Source organism: Leuciscus leuciscus (genome assembly GCF_965113295.1).
Source record: "Leuciscus leuciscus genome assembly, chromosome: 17".
NCBI classification, from domain to species: Eukaryota; Metazoa; Chordata; class Actinopteri; order Cypriniformes; family Leuciscidae; genus Leuciscus; species Leuciscus leuciscus.
In genome coordinates this window covers 8269568-8282639 of record NC_138741.1, presented here as the reverse complement: position 1 = coordinate 8282639, position 13072 = coordinate 8269568, and the positions used below count along the sequence as shown (strand labels likewise).

At 37.4% G+C, this 13072-nt stretch overlaps 1 long non-coding RNA gene across 1 annotated transcript; it reads left to right on the top strand.

The window, feature by feature from the left end:
* The first annotated feature begins 441 nt into the window (after window positions 1-441).
* On the top strand, window positions 442-12897 carry LOC309479320. Its single transcript, XR_014199191.1, has 3 exons — window positions 442-5517; window positions 12115-12201; window positions 12788-12897. It is a non-coding gene; the product is annotated as an uncharacterized lncRNA (long non-coding RNA).
* Window positions 12898-13072: the final 175 nt, after the last annotated feature.

Here is a 13072-nt window from a genome sequence, read left to right as displayed (position 1 = left end):
AGCATTTTTTTCTTCAGTTTTGCTAAAAATGAGAAACTGGATGGACAATAACAGCAGGAAGTGACAGCAAGCAGGACGGCCTCTTCAAGATCTTGTTGGACAAGCAGTAAACTCGATAAACTTGCCGTAGAGAACAGACAGAAAAAAACAAGTGTGGTCACATGCAGCTGAAGGGTTATTTATTTGTTAATGTGTTCAGTTTTCCTGAATTTGTATATGAAACTACGGTATAATTTCTCCAAAGAAACTAAAACTACATATGTATGTATTTATATATAGTTTTAGTTTCTGTGTGTGTGTATAAAAGCATGGAAAGCATAGATCCATCCTGCCTTGTCTCAACAGTTCAGGCTGCTGGGGGTGAAATTGGTGTGTGGGGGATATTTTCTTGGCACACACTTAGCCAAGATTTTTTAAAGATTTTTCAAGATTGTAGTGTTTTAACACTACAGCAGTATTGTTGCTGACCACGTCCATCCATTTATGACCACATCTTCTGATGGATACTTCCAGCAGGATAAAACACCATGTCACAGAACTTAAATGATCACAAACTGGTTTCTTGAACATGTCAATGAGTTCACTAAACTCTAGTCTCCTCAGTCAGTCTCCACAGTTTATGTGAAATCAAGATAAGTCTGAACATTTTTAGCTTTTTCTTTTTTATTATCTTTTATTTATGTTCTCATTGATAAATAAATGGTGTGATTGTAAGCCTATGTAAGTTGGTCACTAAGCAGCCTTCAGGAAACCTCCTTATGTTTAAAGTCTATATTGCCTTAATATGAGAGAAGCCAATTCATGAAAGATTACAGGAAGCATGACAACATTTTGAACATATCCTAACATACATAACATTTGTTTTGCCAACACAGAAGACACACCTTTATGAATGAAATGGCATTGCAGGAATTGGTTATTTTAGATATGGTTATGTTTCTAACACTTCAACCAGCATCGTTCCATCATATCCAGACATGGTTGTGATGACTGCAATCTTGTTTTATAAAACTGATTATTCAGACTCTAAATCCTGACTGGATGAGCCATGTTCGAAGTCGCTGAGTTGATTCAATGGATGTCAATTGTCAATTTAAACAGCAGTTTGTTCAGTAAACTAATAGTACAGTACTATTTGGTGGTAAATTGTTTAATATAATTATTATTAATAATACCCTTTGAGCATTCTTGCTTTTTATCATACTGATATCTGACCACTGTTTGCTTTGACGACACAGTTCAACCATGAGTGCTCTACAGATCTTTGGTGGCATTAGGGCTGACTGACTGAAGGTTTGATAGGCCACAAGACTTTTGTCATGTTTACAGCCAGATTCCAGAAATATCTTTGCTGTTTCAATGTAATGTTGTTTGGGAGCATTTTAAAAGTTCACGAAAGTCCCTGAATGACTGGTCAGACCTGAGTGAATAAAGAAGAGGCCAGGGTACCGATAAATGTGTGTGTTTCTGTGAAAGAGAGAGAAAAGAAAAGACCAGCACAGCTCAGTTCCAGTCTCCTGCAATTCATCACGAGAGGTGAGCTTCAGTTTTCCTCAGCACCTCCACAACATCCTTATGCATGCAGGCATAGAAATGTGACATACAGAAAGAGGAGTTAACTATAGAAAGTCTTACGATTGGTCTACGGCACTCTACCATCTATTTAATTCAACCTGTGCAAAATGAACTACATTTTTACATTATATAAAGAAAATGTCAGTGGTGCTTGATCATACAAAAGTTGCCACCACATCTCTTTATGTGACATGATATTCTAGTCTACAGTGTTTCAACAAGTTTAATCTGGATCTAAATTAACTGGAATTTGGAAATCCCTCAAACTACATGAAACAAATGTTGTATTATGACTAATTTTGAAGTTTTAAACATGTTGTTTGTGAAACCTCTCCTCAACAAGCCATATGATTTGAGGCATCACTCATGTCCATAGTGCAAATAGCACACGACCTGTTATATTCTGATGTTTAAAGGCATAGTTCACCCCAAATTATTATCATCAATTACTCACCTTTATGCCGGTCCAAACACATTAGTCTTTAGTTCATCTTTGAAACACAACTGAAGATATTTTTAATGACACCTGAGAGATTTCGGTTCCTCCATTCAAAGTCCATTCCACCAAAACTTCCACGCTTCAAAAAGTTCTTGAAGACACAATCGCTTCATATGATGAACAGATTTAATCAAGGCTTTTATTCACATTAAACATTGATCAGCGCACATACATAGAGCACATCCAATATGGTAAACGGACTTGGATTCAATTTATTTATATGGATTACTTTTACAAAGCCTAAATGAACTTTTTGAAGTTTTACTTTCAATGGAGAGACACAAATCTCTCAGGTCTCATTACATTTACACTCAATGATTAAGCAGACGCTTTTATCCAAAGAGACTTAAAAATAAGGAGAACAAAAGAAGCAATCAAACTAACAATATGGCAGCAATATGCAAGTGCTGTGACTAGTCTAGCACAGCACACAAATAGTAAGTGTTAGTATTAATGGGTCAAGTGTTGACGAAAAAGATGCGAACCAAAGTCTTATGGGTTTGGAACGTCATGAGAGTGAGCAAATGACAGATTTAAATTTAGTAGCTAGTGTTTGCTAAAATCCTTAACAGTAATACTTGTTATAGTGATACTTGACTCCAACTAATAAACGTTGCTAGAGCAGATAACGCTCAGGTTTTAATGACTTGTTGCCCATTGCACACTGGCAGCAGAAGTCTAGACACACAGGGACAAGTGGACACCTGAGAAATCCTTATAATTGCATTTAAGTGCCATTCCAATACCCGCCATAGGATAAGGGTGCGGAGCAGAGGTGTAGTCGGCAATTAAGAGAATATTGAAGCATGACTTGAAATGTACTATGGGACTGAACTCTTGATGTCATTGGTTATACAGGCTTGATTAGAACCCTATATACTTCAGTACAGTGAATTTTTTCTTTTTTTTACATTTTTAAAAAGAATATGCATGTGGCTAAGCAATTGTCATTGTATACTTGGAGTTGTTTGCTTTGGTGATATAGGTTGTTGCTTACTAGCCCAAATAAAAAAAAGCCCACCCTCAAGATGGTTTGGATCCCTCCTTCAATGTGAGTATGTCTATTGGATTTTATTTTATTGTCCACCAGTTTAAAGTCTAATAGCATAGAAAGGTCATTAGCAAAGACCACAAATTAAACCTTAAGTAGTCTTATTAATCTAAGTAATATGACTAGGAGTGGCACTTAGTTTGTGCTAATATGAAATAATGCAGCAGTCTTAGATAGTATCAGGGTGTAGTTGTTCCCTAATCTATTTCAGGTACTTCAGACCTCAGTTTGGCCCTTCCCAGCCGAGCTGACAAATCTGGTGACAGTCACTCTTCCAGTTCGTTCTGTTTCTCTTCACTAGTCAGAGTATCTGCCAAACATGAAACTTGAATCAGGTAGGGCTGGTTTAGAAAACACACCTTTCTTTCTCTTGTTGCATTTTTTTTTTAGATTTATCCTTGTTATTTTATCATCTTCAATAAAAAAAAAAGGTCACAGATCCAAACATTTCTTGTACGCCCAGACAATACCCACAGGAAGTGTCACCCTGTGTCACTGCGTTTAAAGAAAAGTGTTTTCCATCAGGTTCAATGACTCAGAGCGAGACTAAGTGTTGCTCCCAGGTCAGTTGAACCTGTCATTGTTTTTTAAAAGGGGCGACATGTCTGGACTTGCATGGCAAACAGAAAAGACACGCGTTCCATTGATGACTAGATATAGCCTTCATGACTCGAGCAGCAAAACACTTATTTTGAGACCTGAACCACAAACAGACTTTTCAGGGGATTTTCTTTTCAGGCTTTGAACACAAAATAAGGCAATAATATATACTCTACACGATCTACCTCATGATTAATCTAATTAAGCATTTATAGTCACTTGAATCCCAATCTGTCTCTCGACATGATTTTGTTAATGCCTCGTTCTTAAACTGTCTTAATGAGGTTGACACCACACGTAGTTCTGATCATGCATTGCTCCACAGAGACAGACCGAATGAGACGTTTAAAGGCTGTTGATGGTCCATAGAGAATTTGAGGGGGAGATTTGATCCTACTTTCTTGTGTTGTGCCATAATTTGCTTTGCTCGACAGATTGCAACATGGTCATTAAGATAAATTCTTATTATCAGTCTGAGGAATTAGGCCAGACATAGACTTAACACGCATTCAGGAGAGATTTGTAATTGCCGTGTATGCCACGCTGTTGTACTGTGTCATCTGGATAGCAGTCGAGAGCTAGAAAGCTGATGAAGAACACAGGGAAATGACTATTACAGGAAGAGTAGGTTTTAATGATCTGTAAAATACTACTAATCTGATTGAAGTTTTTTAACTGAATTGCAAAGAATCTTTGAGTTTGTCATTCTTTAGATAACATTCTCTAAGCACAGCCATTCAATAGGTTAACTATGTAGCAAATTATAACTTGTAACAATTAATTATTAATATTTCCCTTAAGCTTAATTGCTACGGTTAACACCTGTTAACATAAGGTCACTGTGATTTTGCCAATTAAGACATGTTCCTGGATCAACATATATTTTTTTGATCCTGGAACAACAATCCTGTCTGAAAATTTGGTCCTATCCCTACTCCTAACCCAACCCTACCCATAACTTCTAGGGAAATGATTGGTGAATAACACTAATGTATACTCACCCTGGTTTTAAGCCTAAACTTGACATAAACTGTAACTTGACATAAACTTGTCACTCAAATCTGATTGGATGTTCCAGGTTCAACAAAGATGTTCATCCAGGAACATGATGTACTTGGTGGAATCTGGTTTACCCATAAGGTTCAGTAACTATACATTTTTATTGCACAAATTGCACATGGATTACACATTTTAACGGGAATGTTACTCACAGCAGAAACTTTGAAGAAACTATGAAGGCAATAAAGTAAAAATAAAAATATAGTTTAAAATGTGTCAAGTAATAATCTTTACATTAATGTTGGTTTCATATTGTTTAGAAAAAGGTTTATATTTGTCAAGGTAAAGGCATTCAATTATTTGGTGTACAAAATTAACATTTTACTAAAATTGATTTAATTTTTTAATTAAATAATTTTAGACTGTTATGGAGAAATATTTAAAAATAAACTTAAAAAACGAATTACATAAAAAGTTTCAGTTTGAGTAAAGGAAAGAATTGTGTTACATGAAAAAGACCTGTTATACAACATGCCCATACACATCTCCACACCCGTGCACTAGCTAGGCGAAACAACGACATAATATGCAGTTACAGCATTCAGTTACATACACAACACAACGTTCTAATGCATAAGGTCCTACACTAATCCATCCAGCCTTACCTGAGGTGAACGCCATTGAGAAGTGACGAAAGTGATCTTTGGCATAGACGGTGGCCCCATTACTCAACAGATACTCCCTAATGTGTGCTGTGGAGCGGAGTGCGGCCATCATAATCTGCCATGCTCAAGTGAGTGCCCTATAATAAAAAATAATATATCAGTACAAATTTATATTCATCATAGTGTCCTAAAAAAAAAAAAAAAAAGGATCACTGTCACATGAGGTTTCTGGTTTACCTGTGTTAATTCTTGTTTCCTTTCCATTAGTTGTCATGGTTTCTAGGTATGTCCCATTTGTTTCCATGGTTTCTCATTTGTTAATTGATTAACCTCACCTGTTCCTTGTTTTTTCCCTTCACTTAGGGCGCTTTCACACTGGCAGTTTAGTGCGGACCGGGGCACGGTTCGCATGAAAAATCGCTAATGTGAACGCTGTCATCGGACCCGGGTGCGCACTAGAGTACCGAACCCGAGACTACCTGGAGGAGGTGGTCTGAGCTCGGTTGCTCCCGAACCGTGGCGCGGTTCGCGTTAATGTGCAAGCAACACGGACTCGGGTGCGTGCTTGTTCAGGAAGTATAGTATCCCGCGCATGCGTATCACTGTCGCATCAGTGAAAAATCTTCTGCGAGCAGCAGAAACACGGCGTCCCCTGGATATGTGCTGAATACCATGTAATGAACATAAACGTAGATGTCTCTCACTATGTTGTGCATAATAGCACCAAAAAAACAGACAAATTACAGCTATGCTCAGTCGAGTTGTATTCTCCAAAATCTCCATGCGTTTTCCGTGTGCGTTTGCGATGACGTAAGATCACTGCAAACGCACCTGGGTTCGATACAACTAATTGAGTGTGAAACCAGACCAACGCTGCGGGGGGCGCCGGGAACTAGCGTACTCGGGTTCGGACCGCAGCAAACGAACCCAGTGGAAAAACGCCCTAAGGCCTCGTTTACACTGCAGGTCTTGACGCCCAATTCTGATTTGTTACCTTTATCCGATTTTTTTGACCATCCGTTTAAACGTTTTTTTAACTGTGAGTGACCCATATTCGATTCATGTGTTTACACTTGCCATACTATCTGAAACATCGCGCATGCTTAAAGGGTTAAATTCTCCTGTACAGATGAATGAATGTGAAATATGCTTGATGCTAGCTCTGCGATATATGCCAAGTTCGCCAAAACATCACCATAATTTTGAGGCAGAGGAGGACGAAAAGTGCCAACATTGCAGTCTGCGCATATGCTTCAGTTATTGTGTGCGAGAGAGATCTCAGGACTGGTGGGAGCATATTGTGTTTAAATATTGGCTTTAACAAGGAGCAGTGGGTCCGAAATTTTAGGATGAGCAAGCCACCCTTTGATATGTAGTGTTAAAAGGGCCATCCGTCCCTTTGCAGACGCGCGTCAGGGTTTCTCTTGTCATTAAACTGCGGAGACGTAGCCTAATGCCTCAGAAAATCCGATCTGCCTGTTTACATGACAGTTGCATTGGCACATATCTGATTTATATCTGATTTATTTCCACATATGAATGAGGTCTGAAAATCAAAATATCCGAATGCATGCTTTTTTTCCTGTTTACACAGCCGATCTGTGTCACATTTGAGCAAAATTGGGTCACATTTCGCTGACAGTGTAAACGAGGTCTAAGGGACTGTTTACAAAACAACACCGTTTTCAACTAAAAACGTAAAACATTTGATGCGTTTTGGCCTTTCATTTACACAACAGCGGCCCTGAAAACGCAAACTTCTGAAAAGGGTTTCAAAGTGCACGTTTTTGAAAACGATACCATTATCGTCTCCTTGTAAACTACAAAAACGAGGATTTATGAAACCGGTGACAACATACGTACGTGTTCAGTCTTTAGGCATGTAGTGTTTCTTTACAAAGTGACATCGCCAACTATTGGCCTGGCATGAATAATAAAGCGTTTTTAGTCGTTTTCGCGGATCCATGTGTATGGGGATTATTTTGACAACGTTGTCGTCTGTATGTGAAAAACTTTTACGTTTTTAGTGTCGTTGTCATGTAAACGTTACCCTGGGTCTGTATTGATAGCCCACATTTTCAGTTGTTTCTTTGTCCACTCTCGTTTATGTTAAGTTGGTTGTGTTACTTGTGCGTTTATTCTGTTCTCCTGCGTGTTTGTTATTTTGTTCGTATTGTTAAATAAAGTGACTTCTGCGATTAGATCCAGTCTCACACAATCACAGTTTCTATTGACAATCATATATTTCTATTTTGATAATAATAAATGTTTCTTGAGCACCAAATCAGCATATTAGAATGATTTCTAAAGGATCATGTGACACTGAAGACTGAGTAATGATAATGAAAATTCAGCTTTGCTTCACATGTAGAATAAATTGCTCGTCAGAACCTTGAAATAATCACTGTGACGGAAACTCAAATCTACAACATAATTGTACAGGATTAAGGCAATCAGTCCTATCTATGGCTTTACAAATAAAGAAGGACAGACATCTCAACAATGAACTACAGGGATATCTGAATCTAATCTTTTTTTTACCAATGTAAAGCTTTAAGACGCTGAGTTGCTTTAAAGAATGTGTGATGTGTCCTTTAAAATGATTGTCAGAACAGGTCTAAAAACTTGACTAAAACAGGTATTGGAATATTTGTTTTTGGAGGAAGTGGCTGTATGCCAGATGGTCCAACCTGAGTGACAGTTTGTGTTGTAAGGAAATTTGAAGAATCACCCTGAGAGCAAACATCTTTAACAAAGAGTTATATAGTACAGTCACTGCATAGGCATGTTCTGGTTTTATGGTATGTTACCACAAATGCTCACCATTCCCTGTATGGCCTCTAAACCCTCACTGTATGGATCTCATCCAGCAGATCAGTGCGGCCGTTTGGGGCATTACCACATCTCCAAAATTACCCCCTCCATTTTTTTATTTATTCATGTGACCTCGCAATCTTTAACCAAAATATCTTCCTCTTGCAGCGACATCTCTTCTCTTCACTGACTATGTGTTTTGGGGAGAGGGCGGGACAATCTTTCAGTCACATGAGATCGGGTTCCGGAAGAACTCCAATCATTTTGAACGTTAACTTGTAAACCTTTAAAGACAGCCCTACTGTGAGTAATGAAGTTGTTAATCCATGGTACTTGTTTCTGCTCAAGCCGTCAGCCTGAATTATTTAATCTTATTTTTAAAATAATTGTGTTTAACAGCATTCATGGTGAAAAACTACATTACCCATGATGATGTACAGAATATTGTATATTATATATATATATATATATATATATATATATATATATAAATCATAATCATAATTGATTATGTATATGTATAATTGATCCTTTTTTTCATGGACACTCTTATTTGTCAATGATATTAAGTGGGGGGTCTATTTTAATTTCATGCTGACTTGTGGAGAAACATGTAAAATCCATATATTAACAGACACAAGCTTTTTAATGTTTTAATTTTACACTTTCTTGTGAAGTGTCCCATTGGGATGACTAGCCCATCACATCGCCACATTGTTATACTTGAGGGTGTGTGTGGCCCAATAGTCCCACTGAGAAAAGAATTAACGACGCTGAAGATTAAATTAAAGCCCTGGTGGACCCCACGCCTGCTAGAGCACATCTGGAGCTGCTACCAAACATCCGCACGCTCAAGGACATTTCAGAGACATTGTAGACACAGGTCCTGTGTTTTAAGATCAAATCGAGGATATATCTACTTAGCCTACAAGTTACTAAGCCAATAATAGTTCACTAAGCTACAGAAATGGCATATAATGCAATAGGTAGCTGTGAATAAATACTGAAACTTTAGTCAGCACCTACAGGCATCTAATAGGAGGTCATTTACAACATATCCATGCAACTTTCTTTGTGTGGTAAATATCTACAATTTGTTTGTGTCTTTTCAAATTTTACACGTACTGTATAACAACCAAAAAGAGCATATAGCCCCAATTAAATTATTTATTTAATATAACCCCATATTTCCATTGCAGTGTTGCAAGAGTATTAGGGTTAGGAGGACTATAAATGAATGTGAAGTGGAATCATAAAAACAGAAGCGTATTTGAAGGATCTGCCATAAAAACTGAGGTCATAAAAGAAGATAAAAAAAATGGGAGGCACCGCATGGCAAAAGAGCCAGATTGAGGTAGTAAATACCTGCTCCTTCCCCCATGCTGCTCTTAACAGAGGTGGCGTAAACCCTAATGCCAACTCCTGGCTTTTTTGTAAAGAATTAGACATGCTCCATAACTCGGTCTCATTACATACAGACCAAATAACAGCATCTGACTAAATAATGCACTGCAGCAAATCTGCGAAGTGCTCAAAAAGCGGAACGTCTGCATGTGAATTAAACTCTCATGATATGTAGCAGATTTCCACTCACCGGTTTTTCACTCAAGATAAATAATATTTGACAAAAATATATGGCAGTATCACACTGTTTTACTGGATCAGCAGCAATCCCTTGAAGAGACCCACATTGTGGTTCATTTGTGTATTGACAGTGAAATTCACCACACACACACACACACACACACACACACACACACACACACACACACACACACACACACACACACACACACACACACACACACACACACACACACACACACACACACACACACACACACACACACACACACACACACACACACACACACACACACACACACACACACACACACACACACAATTACATCAGTAATGGGGGAGTTGACATTAAATCACAAACAGTGGCAACGGTGTCCTGCAGTGTACATTCTGTATTTCATCCAAAAAAAAACATTTGTTTTTTATCATAGTATGGAAGCAAATTTCAGAAAAAAATATGCTTTTTTGATATTTAAAAAAAAGTAACAATAATGAGATTATTATGTTATAATTATGAGATAAAAAAGTTTAAATTGACAAAAAGTTAAACAAGAGTTAAAAAGACAATTTTATAAGAGTCAATTATGACTCTAGTGGCTAATGATTGTTTTTGCTATTTTTATACCAACATATATCACCAGAAGTAACCATGAACTGTCTGTCTGAACTTACTGGAACTAATATTTTTACTGAGGTTAAAAAATATGAAATACAATATCATAATACTAACTAATATATATATATATATATATATATATATATATATATATATGGTACATTTAGAGTACATGAAGATAGTGATATGACATTTATAAAAAATAAAATAAATTGGGATCACACCTGAGACCTTCATGCCCAAAGGACTGCTATACGAAGGACGCTTGAGGGTTAAGTGAACAGCAATAAATAAATAACTTAATAAGTGGTTATCAGTTGAAACACCTATACTGCATATTATATATAATTACATAGGCTAAATAATAAAATAAACATAAGAAAGGTTAGTTAAAAAGGTAGTTAAACTGCACAACAATGAATTGTTGCTCTTTATGCTCAGTTATTATGTGCATCCAACAAACGCATCTTTGCATTTCTGTAGACCTAGAAGCATTAGTAGCTTAGACAGATTTCTGATTGCAATAGTGCATAAATGGAAGAACTGAATCACTGCATCGACAGCATTGGCTAAAGGCTGCAGGTTCTGTCAGACCAATGCTTTAAAACTCCCAGAATCCACTTTGGTGACAAATAGTGGGAGGGCTTTTCTTGTCCAAACTGTGTTTCATAATTGTACATGTCCTTTATTGCACGTCATAGTATTTTCCCTAAGATTCATTTGTCAGCTTTCATTAGAACACCTTAGCATGGGCCGAATGAACTTGTACGGACTTGTTTCACGAATGTACATGCTTGTTGCACATTTGCACTGTCTGTTTACAGTCAGTGCGTCACTCAAATCAAAGAGTTAAATGTGAATGGCTTAATCAGAAGTAAGTTCAAGATTTTGGTGTAAATAATGTGATGTGTTTTTCTTTGTACAACACTGAATAAAGTGTCCGGTAAAAATGTATGTGTTATGCAAAAAAATAAAAAAGATGACAAATATTTGTCTGTATCATGCACATACTGCACTTGCAAAAGCCACAAAAACATCTCTGTGAACATATGGCTCTCGCCTCAGGGACGACAAACTGTCCTGCGATCAACAGCGCCACCAAGAGGTTGACCTTCCCATCACTCCTCATCTCAAAGATGGCCACATAAAAAGACATCAACACACTATTTTGGCTGCTGCTATGAAAAGTCTTAAAACCAGAATTATTACAGTGAGTATATAAATCATTTACTGTACCTACTTTAAAACCTACAAGTATACCATGTAAAAACTGCTTGTTTTGTTAAACACTGGATAATGTATAATGATTTAGAAGGCAGAGGTGCTCTGTGCCATGCAGGACGACAAAGTCATCGTATTCCTGATAGCTTTTTCTGCAAACAAAAGTGTTTTTTTTAACATGTATGTAACAGCCTTTAAACAATGTTTTGTACTTTTGCAAAAAGAGTGAAAGAAGTGTAATAAAATAAACACTTAAATGTCTATTTTGGATGTTTTCTTTCTGCTAGTCTGAAAGAAGACAAGTTATGAATGCAAAACAGCTCAAAATTGACCAGTGCATGAAAAAAACAATGGTTTTGCCGGTTGTATCATGCCTTAATATCTAAAATTTAAATATAAAAAAATAAAATAAAAAAATCTTAAGAGAACAGATTCATATTCTGTTATTAGTGCCAATGTCAAAAGTGAACCTCAATGTCTTTTCCAATAGTTGACCAGTCATTTGGGATAATGCTGGTGGAGTCGAGCAGTTCTCTGAAAAACGTACAACCTTCTGGTCCAGTTTAGATCGTCTGAGGTGAGCAGAAGAAAGAACATGACAAAATGAGACCCATTTGCAGTAAACACACGTTTGATATTTCCTTCAAAAGTCAAGCAACACAAGTTAAGCCAATTAAAACAAATAAAAAAACTCAATTCTTTTCAAATGGACATGTTTGTAGACAATGGGAAATGGATGAACTTCAGATTCACACACAAAAAAGGTAAGGGATGAGGGAGGGTTTAATCCATTTCAGGGGCTCGTCTGCCTGAGCAGCGGGACGTCCCCTCAAGTGAAAGGCAAAGTGCAGACACGACGATTACTGTCTTTAGAGAGCGAGGGAAAAGATGAGCAAATGTTGTAAATGTGAAATTCAGATTTTTCTGGATGTGCATCGTGTCAGTGGGGGTTATTGGCGGAGCGCTGGGGGATTTTCCCCATTTAAGCACAAGTAGTGGCCAGATTTGCACGACCTCCATGTTCTAATTAAAAACAGACGGCTTATCCTAAAAGCGCATAAATATATGCACCCTTGTAAGGTGCACAGATGAGCTAATAGTGTCATGTGGCTGCTTAAAGCTTGTTGAAAAGATTTCTTTAATCTCTCCTTTTTTTTAAACAGAAATCCCTCCCAGTGAATAAAGACATGGAGGAGGGTGCAGCCCATGCCTTGTTCAGGGGATCAATAGAACAGCAGGGGCGAAAACAGCCCAACACTCACACACACACACACACACAAGAGCCCCAACTGTTCAAAGCAGTCTCCCCTCAGGAGAGCCTAAACATATGTTTGTGATCATTTAAATGAAAGGGTGTCATAAGAAAAACATACAGAGTGTTTAAATGTCAGTGTACCATTTACCAAACAATGTTGCTATAGCTATGAATGAGGCAGCGTGTTGTCTGA